At 32.1% G+C, this 13301-nt stretch overlaps 1 protein-coding gene across 1 annotated transcript in view; it reads right to left on the reverse strand.

Annotated features, from left to right (window-relative positions):
- Positions 1 to 9362, reverse strand: part of LOC118203040 (solute carrier family 35 member G1-like) — a 119761-nt gene extending 110399 nt beyond the window's left edge. The window contains exon 1 of the mRNA XM_085819544.1: positions 9227 to 9362. The gene's annotated coding sequence lies outside the window, so the exon portion shown is untranslated. The remainder of the gene's footprint in view (positions 1 to 9226) is intronic.
- Between the last annotated feature and the right edge of the window lie 3939 nt (positions 9363 to 13301).

Genomic DNA, 13301 nt, shown 5'->3' on the forward strand with positions numbered 1-13301 from the left:
ACCTATATCTTAATATTCCTAGGGAAGTAGACTGTCACGTGATATACGAATTTAATGATGATAATGTCAGCAGCCTTGGTACCGGGTAAAGTCCATAATAAGATGAAAAGGATGATAAAGATGAAACAAAATCTAGATTAAATAGTTAAAAATAACAAAATATATACTAGAACTACCATCAAACATTATGATGTATAGTTCTGGGTCGTTTATGCGGCTGTTCGATTAGATAGTCGTACTCCCCTATGTTTTTAATAAATTCGTGAGTGGAGGAATCACATTTTTTGAATGTAATCTTTAGTAATTCGGCATCTAATGGTAAAATCTTTAGAGAATTATGGATGACAGTGTTCTTAACGAACTACGGAGAGTTCGATAGGAATCTGAGAGGTTTACTCTGAAAACTTTGGAGCGTTGCTCTGTTTGAACGTGAAGTAGCCGACAACGCCAGAGCGGCATATAGAATTATGGGTCGGATTGCCTAGATACAGTGTGCTTAGATACAGTGTTCTTTTAGCGTTGATATTTAACTTCGAATATTTGCACATCAGAGGGTATATACTCATTAAGGCACGTTGTGCTTTGTCTCTGATATAATTAACATGAAATTTGAAAGTTAACTTCTGGTCGAGATAAACACCTAGATATTTTACTTGGTGGTCACGTGACACGATTTGTCCGTCCATCTGTCTGCTTAACATCTGTACGTAAGGACAGATTAAAAAACTCTTTTTCCTCCAAAAAATTGTAAAACTAATTTTAAATGAATTCTAAAGCCCACAAGCGGCCGAGCGGTAAAGACGCTGAGCACTGGTAGTTCGGTCCGAGGTTCGAATCCGGCGAACGGGCTGGCTGCATGGGTGTTTTCGTGGTTTTTCCCATGTGTATACGAGCCAGTTTCCCTTAGAAACTCCTCCACGAAAGCATCCCTCCCCTTAGGCAGATAGCCCTAATGTGCTTTGCCGTAACTAAATACACCACCACAACACCATCTTCTAAGTCTTGAGGGATATTTCCTTTTTTAAAGTAAATCACTTTTGATTTTTCGGGGTTAATTTTAATTTTCCATCCTTTAAACCAAGGTAAAATGTAATTAATGGCATTTTGTAGTTTATTTCTTAACCATTTTTCAAAACAACATATTTCATGTGCTTTGGCGCCAAAACAAAGTCGCCAAACTTTGAAGGTGGGCTATACTGAAGCTGTTCTTAAATCGATTTACAATATTTAACAGCCATAAATATTTAAAACACAGAATTTTTACATGTTCAAGCGCATTATTTTAAAAATAAAATAACGTAAAATGCCACAGTGGACAAACTATGGGTTACCATAAATCAATGATCCAGCAATGAGTGCCATCGTGCTAACAATTGTGCCGAGAAAAATCACCAAAACCGTTCCCCGTCTGCCATACCATCCGGGCAAGCCAAACAAATTAGCGGGCTGCGACCAAAGCAAAACTTATATGTTCTACGTACACTTGAAAAGGAAATGTATCAAAACATTTCAGTATAAATGAAATCAGTTCATTCTTTCCAAGCAACAACCAATTCGTAAATAATTTTTTTTGTTGTCAAACCAGGAAACGAAAGCTTGTGGCACTATAGGTTCATATGTAGGACGTCACGATTTTAATTTAATATAATATAACAACTTTTTCTCAAGACCAATAAAAGAATTAACGCGGTAATAACATACCATGTCAATTATCCTAATCTAAAGCAAAAAAGGTTTATTTAAAATACTGACATAAACGAACATTTTTCGAAATACTAGAATCGCATGCAATCGCGTGGTTTCTTCATCGTCAGAATATTACCTTATATAATAATAATAATATGTTTAATGTTTTGCAATGCTATTTTTATTTCACATTTTGTAAAACTTAAAAATTGTTCATTAACAAACTCCCCAGTTTGAAAGTGAGCAGCGGCAACGCTTTTCGAAATAAAGCATTTTTATCTCCAACGAGCGAGACTGTTGTCAGTCGGAAAAATTAGCGCAAAAATTAGCGTTTTCAAAGTTTTTAATTAATATCTCGGCTGTTTAAAGTCGTACGAAGATGTAATTTGTCGAAATGACTTTACAGGAATTTTTGAAATCCGGGGGGGGGTACCTTTTTCCAAACACAACTCCCCGCCGTTCCGGAGGAAAGGATGTTACAAACAGACAGACAGACGAGGACAACTACTGTCTGTCTACGAGAAGAACAGCTCCTGTCACAGTGTCTGGCGGGTGATGACGCTCGATGGTGAAGCTTGTGGTCGGGGACCCTGTAATACTTAAAAGGTCCCTGCCAGCAATGGGCTTGGAAAACGGTTTCATCAACAAATAGTAACAACTGAAGAAAGACATCAAGGGATGTCGAGTACAGCGATGGTAGCCCATTTCTATTGGAGGATGATATATGGTACATGATTAGCTAGAAAGAGCAAGCTAAAAAGCAGAGGCATTTTCAAAGCCTTAGATATTCATTGTGTTATTACTCAACATTTACTGATGTTTCGCCATAGTCTACTGCCTTTTTCTGTACAAGAGTATGTAATGTCTATTGCATTTTTCTGTACAAGAGTGTACAGTTCTAGGAAAAAAAAAAGTTTTTCAAATTTTGTTGTAACTTTTGAACAAGAATCAATATTAGAAAAAATAGTGCATATTCACGTTCAGCAAGGGAAATTTAGTATGATAAAACTTATTTCATCTCTATAACAGAAAGAAAGATGAAAATTTATAGAAAAGTGTTTGAACAGTGAATTCTACGATATAAGCAGGTAGTCTGTAATTAGCATAAAAAACATCTGATAATCTTGGAATCTCTAAACGAAACGATCCTCTGAAAATCAATTTTCCGAGTAGGCCCTTTTTCCTTCCTTGTACGAAGTGAAGGAAATTTTCTAATCGCGAAAAATTTCGGGTATCATATTTCAACGAAAGTATCCCATTCTCGAATCCATCTAAACGATATTTTTGCATAAAATCTGTACGTACGGACAGAATAAAGGTCTCGTTTTCCCAAAACATATTAAAAAAAGGATTTAAAATGGATTCAGAATAAATTTTTTGCAAAGTTTGTACATACGTACGTATGTATACATCTCACATAATTCTAAAACGAGTAGTCTCAGAACGTTGAAATTTTGTATGTAAGACTGCGATAACCTATAGTTGTGCAACTCTTTTTTTGGTTGCAATCGGTCGCACCAAAAGTATATAAATATACACACATATATGAGTGAACAGTAAATGCACAGTTTACCAACATATAAGAAAAGCAGAGTTGTGTATTATTCAAAAGTATAAATTTCAAATTTAAAAAAAAACTTTGGGAGGGGGGGATAGATTTTGAATTTTCTCTGGATCTATGGATTTCGGAAGCAATCAGACGCAGATCTTTTCTTTACGGACTAAAATTGAGAGTAGGGAGATAATTCAAGAGCAAAAATTTTGCTTTTGGAAAAGGTCTATCTATGAACCTAATACTGTTAAAATTAGGTCAATACTGTCAAAAAAGAGTTTCATTTAAAACCTACGTCAAACTAATGGTGCTTTTTAGACAAATTTTAAATTTTACAGTGGCGTGTTTCTCTTTCAGTTTGAGTAAAAATTCAGTTAGATGAGTTTTTAATAGTAGATATTATTTTCATTTTAAGAAGAAAAGCGAGAAAGGCGTTTTATAAAATTTTCATATAATAAAACATTGTAATATTTTTAATGTTAAACTTTGAGGTAACTTTAATCTGATATTTTCAGATCTTAAATTTTTTAATCTAATTTTTATGTATTTTTATAGTTATTTACATTATAATTTAAATAAAGCTCCTATAAGTCCTGAATTTTAAATGGAATGCAATAGCTCATTCTAACATGTCTGAAACTCGTATTAAATGTTATATGGCTCCTATAGATTAATTGTTCGTGCCAGTAAAACAAATATTTCAAGGCAGAAGAGAAATACGCCAAAGTAAAATACACAATTATGCAAAGCAACAAACAACCTTGTGTTTGGCGTAGATTTTAATCAAGACTCTATCGGTTTCGAGGGGGAATAGGTACAGATCCCTCTTCACCTGGAGCAAACAAATTCTGCAACAAAGAATTAGTCTAGTTTAGTTTACGCTGGTCAGTATTGCCGGTATGCGCGCAAAGCGCATTGTTTCGGCGCAGTAAGATATTGCCACGTGGGTGCATAATGTAAGGAATCTCTAACTATAGCACCCAAAATGGTGAGACAGTAACAGTAGAGAAAAGGAGGTGCCCAGTATATCACAGTTATGAGAGAAGGCCAACTGAATACTAAAATAGGGTGGAAATACTACTTAACAGCAGGGTGACTCGTCTATCTTTACATCAGATTTTTTATCAGAAATTCAATTTTCTAGAAATTCATCTTCCACGAATACAGAACATTTAAATTCTATTTTAATCATAATTTACACAATGCCGAAGGCAAGTAGAACCTTTTCCTATGCGTAAAACAGTTCAAGAATGAAATAAAGTGCAAGGACATGCAAAGAATTTTCTCATATAAATGAAAAAAAAAAAAAAAAAAAAAGCTGTGATGTATATATACAGTATGTAACTACTGCAATAAAAGAATCACTTAAACAGATTAAAAGCATTATTTCAAATAACAAAGTGAATTTAAAAAGAAATCTGGAATTTACAAAGAAAGAAAATCTGGAAGCTTCAACATTTCATATTACGGCCAAAGGGGGCTTTTTTTTTAATGTTTTGTATGTTACCTTTATTTATTAAATATCATATCATGTTCTTCGCACTTAAACCACATAAAATTCAATTCAACAGCAGTATCACAAAATATTTAAAAACAACATACATTGTCTCACAAAAGTGATGGGACACTTGTGCTTTACAAAAGGAAACTGTAATAAAATTAATTAAAAAAACATGTAGATATTTTTTGTGGGTGTGTTTTATACTTGAATTTAGTAACAATTATTACATAACATACATTTTTTCAAAATATTAAAATATTAATTTAATAAAAATACAATTGTTTAGAACGGAGCAAAAAATGGCTCACATAAGTGATGGGACACTACGTACTATGCAACAAAAATCGTCTGAAGTAAGCAATAAAAATATCTTTTGGGGTATTTATTTTTACTCAAAAGCAATTGGGAATAATTTATAAAATCGTCTGCAGTATTTCTCTCCAGTTTGTTTTGGAATTTTTGTGTTTTTTAGCTCTGTGCAGCCATGAATGCTAAACGAAAAGAAACTTTGCCTGAAATTCGAAAATTAGTTATTAATTTGCATATTGAAAGTGGAAAATCTATTAGAGAAACTGCTGAAACAGTTAACTTCAGTCATTCAACAGTTTTTAATATCATTAAACGATATAAAAAGAATCATACAGTGTCTCACAAAAGTGATGGGACACTTGTGCTTTACAAAAGGAAACTGCAATAAAATAAATTAAAAAAACATGTAAAAATTTTTGTGGGTGTGTTTCATACTTAAATTTAGTATCAATTATTACATAACATACATTTTCTCAAAATATTAAAACATTAATTTAATAAAAACATAATTGCTTAGAACGGAGCAAAAAATGGCTCACATAAGTGATGGGACACTTACATTTCCATCAAATATTTATTCAAAAATTTTACTTTTTAAAAGGTTTTAATATTTTGTTGGATTTCCTTTTACTTTTAAAACATGATTTAATCTTCTTGGGATGGGTTCGACTAATTTTTTTGCGATTTCTGGAGTGATTTTACCCCATTCTTCTTGAAGCACCGATTTTAATTGTTGTTTTGAAGAAATGGTGTATTTGCGAATTCTTGATTCCAATTCTTGCCAAATATTCTCTATGGGATTTAAGTCTGGAGATTGCGGTGGTGTTTTTATTATTTCAGAACAGTTATACAGCAGCCAGAGTCTAACGTTCAAAGCAGTGTGCTTGGGGTCATTGTCCTGGTAGAATTTAAAATCGTTATGAAGGTTCAATTTTTGTGCTGAAGATTTCAAATTTTGATTTAAAATGTCAATATACTTGTACTGATCCATTATACTGTCAATAAAAACAAGATTACCAACTCCAGCGGACGTCATACACCCCCATACCATAACTCCTCCTCCACCATGTTTTACTGTTGGCACCAAGTTCTGTCTGCGAAATTCTTCCCTGGGTTTTCTCCACACCAAGATTCTACCGTCAGAACCAAATATATTAAATTTACTCTCATCAGTAAATATAACTTCAATCCAGTAATCAGAATTCTTATTTTTATGTTGGATTTTGCGAAAGCCAGTCTGAGTTTTCTATTCTTTTCACTTAAGAAGAATTTTTTCCTGGCTGCTCTACCGTGATATCCAGTAGATCGAATTACTCTTCTAATAGTCTCAGAATTAACAATTACTCCATATAATTCATGTAAATCAGCAGCAACTTTAGGAGCACTCATTCTTGGATTTTTTTTAATATTTCGAATGATAATTCACTTTATTCCATTGGATAGCTTTGATGGTCGGCCAAGTCTTCTTTTATCCTGAATCATATGATTCTTTTTATATCGTTTAATGATATTAAAAACTGTTGAATGACTGAAGTTAACTGTTTCAGCAGTTTCTCTAATAGATTTTCCACGTTCAATATGCAAATTAATAACTAATTTTCGAATTTCAGGCAAAGTTTCTTTTCGTTTAGCATTCATGGCTGCACAGAGCTAAAAAACACAAAAAATTCCAAAACAAACTGGAGAGAAATACTGCAGACGATTTTATAAATTATTGCCAATTGCTTTTGAGTAAAAATAAATACCCCAAAAGATATTTTTATTGCTTACTTCAGACGATTTTTGTTGCATAGTACGTAGTGTCCCATCACTTATGTGAGCCATTTTTTGCTCCGTTCTAAACAATTGTATTTTTATTAAATTAATATTTTAATATTTTGAGAAAATGTATGTTATGTAATAATTGTTACTAAATTCAAGTATAAAACACAACCACAAAAAATTTCTACATGTTTTTTTAATTAATTTTATTACAGTTTCCTATTGTAAAGCACAAGTGTCCCATCACTTTTGTGAGACACTGTATGATTCAGGATAAAAGAAGACCTGGCCGACCATCAGAGCTATCCAATGGAATAAAGTGAATTATCATTCGAAATATTAAAAAAACATTCAAGAATGAGTGCTCCTAAAGTTGCTGTTGATTTACATGAATTATATGGAGTAATTGTTAATTCTGAGACTATTAGAAGGGTAATTCGATCTACTGGATATCACGGTAGAGCAGCCAGGAAAAAATTCTTCTTAAGTGAAAAGAATAGAAAACTCAGACTGGCTTTCGCAAAATCCAACATAAAAATAAGAATTCTGATTACTGGATTGAAGTTATATTTACTGATGAGAGTAAATTTAATATATTTGGTTCTGACGGTAGAATCTTGGTGTGGAGAAAACCCAGGGAAGAATTTCGCAAACAGAACTTGGTGCCAACAGTAAAACATGGTGGAGGAGGAGTTATGGTATGGGGGTGTATGTCGTCCGCTGGAGTTGGTAATCTTGTTTTTATTGACAGTATAATGGATCAGTACAAGTATATTGACATTTTAAATCAAAATTTGAAATCTTCAGCACGACAATTGAACCTTCATAACGATTTTAAATTCTACCAGGACAATGACTCCAAGCACACTGCTTTGAACGTTAGACTCTGGCTGCTGTATAACTGTTCTGAAATAATAAAAACACCACCATAATCTCCAGACTTAAATCCCATAGAGAATATTTGGCAAGAATTGGAATCAAGAATTCGCAAATACACCATTTCTTCAAAACAACAATTAAAATCGGTGCTTCAAGAAGAATGGGGTAAAATCACTCCAGAAATCACAAAAAAATTAGTCGAACCCATCCCAAGAAGATTAAATCGTGTTTTAAAAGTAAAAGAAAATCCAAACAAAATATTAAAACCTTTTAAAAAGTAAAATTTTTGGATAAATATTTGATGGAAAAGTAAGTGTCCCATCACTTATGTGAGCCATTTTTTGCTCCATTCTAAGCAATTGTATTTTTATTAAATTAATATTTTAATATATTGAGAAAATGTATGTTATGTAATAATTGATACTAAATTTAAGTATGAAACACACCCACAAAAATTTTTACATGTTTTTTTATTAATTTATTTTATTGCAGTTTCCTTTTGTAAAGCACAAGTGTCCCATCACTTTTGTGAGACACTGTATCTTTATAATTTGCGATAGACTCTCGCGTGCTGGAGATAACGGTTTTTTTCCCCATCAGTGCTGCCGTTGCTTGCTTTGAAATCGTTGAGTTTGTTAATCAAAAATTCGTTAATAGGTCATTTAACCGTTTAAGTTTTACAAAATATGAAATAGATAAGAAAACAAATTCGAAATATAAAATTCGGGCTTCCAGGCGCCCATGTTCGGTTGGAGAAATACGTTATTCAAAATCTGATGGTTCTATGTACCGTCGTGTTTTCACATTGCAAGAAATATACATTAGTCATGCAGATTCTTCATTATTTATTTTCTTTAAATATAATACAGGGCGATAATATTTGGTGGTAACAATGTAAAAAACGATAACGCACTTTGGGTTAACAAGATGTATTAATTGTGTTTTCTTATTAGCACACTTTAATGATTGGTCATACTTATAGATATTTGCGAAAAACTATAAAGAAGCAATGCTGAAAACAAAACGCGGACGACCCGAACTTTAAAAAGCGGGGAAGATAAAGGAAATCTTCCATTTTAATGATTCAGAATGCATAAATAAAGTGAGAAAAACTCTTATTTTGTATATGATTTCGCAAAATATAAATTCTCATCTAGAGTCTAAGCTAGTAATCTCATCTTCACTGTGCATGCACGTTTACAAATAAATAATTATGTATTAATCTCAAAAATGCTTTATGAATTATCCAAACAAAATTATTGTACATTGTGAGTTAATTCCTTATCACAAAACAATGAGCGAACGAAGCACCTCTGCTTAGTAAAATAGCTTGCTTTTCACAATTTAGCGCACTTTAAAATACCTCGGTTTTATAGTTTAAAATAAGCTATTCTTCAATGTTCTCTTGATCGGTTTGACAAAAAGGGGGGAATAACCGCTTATTACAGGGAATTTTCGGTTGGATATGTGTTAAATTAAAAAAAAACGATGCCTTATAAAACAAAACAAGAAATAAATAAAAAACATCGTTACTGTACCTGCCAGGGCTCGGAACATGGGACCTTCCGCGTGTTAGGCGGATGTGATAACCACTACACCACAGGTACGCATACCTAGACTGATTAATAACATTATTAATATATTTACCCGTTTAAATTTTGGAACTGTACATTCGTATTAGATGTGCGATTTTTGCTACAAAAACTTGAATTTTTTTTTTTTTTTTTTTTTAATTTAAATTAATCTCTATATGCTAGTGCAAAAGTCGTTTCATACTTTTCACAATTCTACACTCGTGGCGCCATCTGTAACACCGAACAGAAATTACAAACTTCCCTCACTTTCAGTTTAAAAGAGCATGGAAAGTTTTAACATCCTGTTTGTTGAGTCTTTCAGAAGTATTATGGATTTTTGGACATAAAAATAGATTCAAGTTTACAAACAGATAGTAATTTGAGTTTTCATCCGTAGAGAACCCGTTGCATTTTTACTCGCCAAGCTGAGCCGAGCCGTAAACGTGATTTTTAGTGTATGTAAATTTAAGTTAGCAGACAAAACAATATATTGAGCATATGGTAGTAAAAATTCAAAGATAATAAGCATGTAGATGTAAAACTTACTGGTTAAACGTGATATACGAAAATAAATTTGTATTAAATTCAAGTTAGCACAGAAAACAATATATTAAACATAACGGGAAGTAAAAATTCATTTTTTATATAATAAATAAAAATTAGTATTCTTATTCTTACGTTTACATTATACTTATATGTATTTTCTCTAATTCATATAGAATACTAATATTTCTATTACGTCTTTTTTCATTTTTAAGTACTTTGATTGTTGATTGATGTATTTCAATAAGAGCCATGCCCATGTAATAAATTAATGAATGCATGAACTTTAGTACATCCATTTTAGAGTTTTCAGTAATTTTTTTTTTTTTTCAAGTTACTTGCATACAGCTTAAAGCATCTTACGTTGAAACAAATACCTGTCTTTTTCATAATATATTTCACAGTAATCAAATTTTCTTCAGTAGCATTGTTAATAAAATAAGAACTTTACACATTTTATTATTTTTCAAGCGTCATTACACCAGCAGTGGTTTGCTAATTTTGATGACTATGGGGATGTATCAAACTATTCTGTCGTCTTAGATAATTAATAATGTTTTATTTCAATTTAATCAGCTATTTAAGTCACACCTGCCATCCTCTGAAAGGTTATTGTTAGAAAAGCATTAAGAATATAGTATCTTATTAAAATTTTACGCCATAAAAATTTATATCAAAAATATTCTCTCTTTCCTACACGAAAGATAAATTGTCAAAACAGCTAAGATTCCATTATTAACTTTTAGATAATTTTATATTTGTTTTTACTTGATAAAACGGGATAAATTGTATTTAAAATATTTGTATTGTAATGTAGTTACGGTATAACCATCAAGGTTATACTGTAAAGATTTATTTCGAGCACAGACTGACGTACTATTCTCTTGAAACTCAAATATCAGTTTATTCCTTTTCAACTTATACGTGGAGTACAGCTCAATCTGCTATTTTATATGAACAAATTGATCAGGACTAGTTTTAAGTACGTAATTTCGCCTCCCTCCATAAACTGGCAATTGTGAACCCCCTAACAACAGCATATTCTATAGCCCGTTTAGACTACTACATAACTTTTTATTACTGGAGTTTTTATTTTGAAATTAAGAATTTTTACTAATGTACTTCTCCAAAAACTACACATTAGTTTTAATATTTATTGTTCCTTACAATAGGATTTACTTTAACCACATTTGGAGGTATTTACTGGATAAGTACATAATTATTCATGCAAATATGTAAATAAGCCCTAAATATCTATTACTAACAAACAGCCATTTCTATTCTAGCCAAATAAAAGATGATTTTTTACTGTTATCCTTTTTCACAACTTTTTCTACTCCCCATTATCTACATATTACTCTTCTCAAAATTCCTTTTTATATACACTTAAAATTTAAACTTTTCCACTCAAACTTATTTACATATATTAATTTTACTAATTTAAATAATTTTAAAACTAAAAATTTTTAATTTCTTTTCCCAACTTACACAATTTTTAAATATTTAAATTTTCTATAATTAAATTTAGTAATAGCAAAAGTAACTCCAATTAAATTCTAGATTTTTAACAGGATGTCTAAATTTTCAATTTTACGAGCTCCATTTATACAACTGTTAGTTCACAATTCTAAACATTCTCAAAAGTCTCACAAAGAATTTTACTTCTTGTATTCCATTCAGATTAACTGAACTGAATTAATTGATTCAGTTTAATGTTTCAAAATTCTTACCAGCATCTTTTTCTTTTCTTCATTTTAGGATACACGCCTTCCATTTCTCGTGCAAGGTCTTTTTCACTTTGGAGACATTTCAGAATTATTTATTTAAACATTTCATTTTACTTTTAGTAAATTCCTTCTATAATAAATTCGTTCTGTCAGAAATTTTTACTATAATATATACAGCTCTGATTTTCAATGTTTTCAGCAATTTTGCATTTCCTTTGGCTCAGTTTATTTAACCCATTTATGCTGAAGGTTAAAAAATTGGAATTTTTGCATGAAATTTCTATATGTTAGGTAAAAAAACATAATAAACAATGATTTGAAGAAGAAATTTTTTTATTTTAATTAGTTTACAAGTTATATGGTGTTCCAAAAATGGAACACTAGGCAAAACCATTGCTATAACGTTAGAATGTATAAAATCGTGGGTTTCCTCTAAAAATGTGGTTATTCCCATTACTCGGTATGGTAATTGGAAGAACACTTAACGTGTAAAACTACATTACATTTTCCACATGGAAAAGTGGTGTTTTTATGACAGTGAGCACAGCGAGTTTGCTTTCCTTGCTTTACGATCCCATGATTTATGTCATCATAGCGTGAATCAATGTTTCGCTTCTGAGAGGGTTTTCCTTTTCTGCCAGGTTCTTCAGGATGACCACGAGTCTCAAGATAATGGCATGCTACACGACGACGGAATTCTAAAAGATCCATTGGTTTTGCATCATAAGTTTTGTGTAATTGCCAAGCATTTTGTAAGGCCAATTCGAAACAGAACAACAATGGACATGAATACCATTTCTTTCCACGAACTGATGCTCTATATTTGTCAATGTTTTCGTCTGCTCTATCCACACCTCCCACAAATAGGTTATATACTTTTATCATGTTTGGCTGCTGAACTTGGATTTTCTTTTTTTGTTCTTGTGAATAATGATTTACTAGACACAGTGGATTTACACCAGCACCAGATGATGCAACAGTCACAACACTGTTGTCATGCCATCTAGAGACAATATTGCCTTTGCCATCAACTCGATAACTGAATGAGCCTCTTTCCATTTTCTTTAGGGCAACATCCGATTGCAATGGTGGTTTATCAATACGACCTTTTCTAACTGTGCCTGATGACCCATTGAACCAAGTTTATCAAGCAGGGCAATACTTGTGAAAAAATTATAAAAAACAAAATGATATTGCCAGGGTGCTCCTCTGTTAGTGCATCCATAAACCGTAAGACAGCAGAAGCACCAACACCATACTCCTATTTGTTTGCCAGATTTTTACCTTGATAGGGTTCGAACCAACATATGTAACCTAGACGAGTTGCCGCACACCAAAACTTGTATCCAAAAAATAAGCTTTCCTCTTATAAATTGTTTGCATTCGTGTCGACCAAAGTAAGGAACCATGGATTCATCAATGCTGAAATGTGTTTCATTTGGAACAAACTTCATGCACAGCTCATTTAGTTTGTTTATAAGATGTCGTAATTTAGCAAACTTGTCAAGTGGGTCTAAATTTGCATTGTCTGCAACATGGAGATTTGAAAATATTGTTTCAAAGCAGTCAAGTCTCATGGCAATACTAACAAGGGCATTTTGTGAATCGGTTCTTTGTTCCCAGAACATGCACCGTCTAGGAACTGAGACATATCCATTCAGAAATATAATCCCCAGGAAACATTTCAATTCAGAGTTTGTGAAGCTTAGGTTTACACCCTTAGTTGAAGCATATAAATTTGAGTATGTTACAATAAGTTCCATGACATC

The sequence above is a fragment of the Stegodyphus dumicola genome, chromosome 6 (assembly GCF_044657685.1).
Source record: "Stegodyphus dumicola isolate Sdum_Otavi_A_Nest chromosome 6, ASM4465768v1".
Classification (NCBI taxonomy): Eukaryota; Metazoa; Arthropoda; class Arachnida; order Araneae; family Eresidae; genus Stegodyphus; species Stegodyphus dumicola.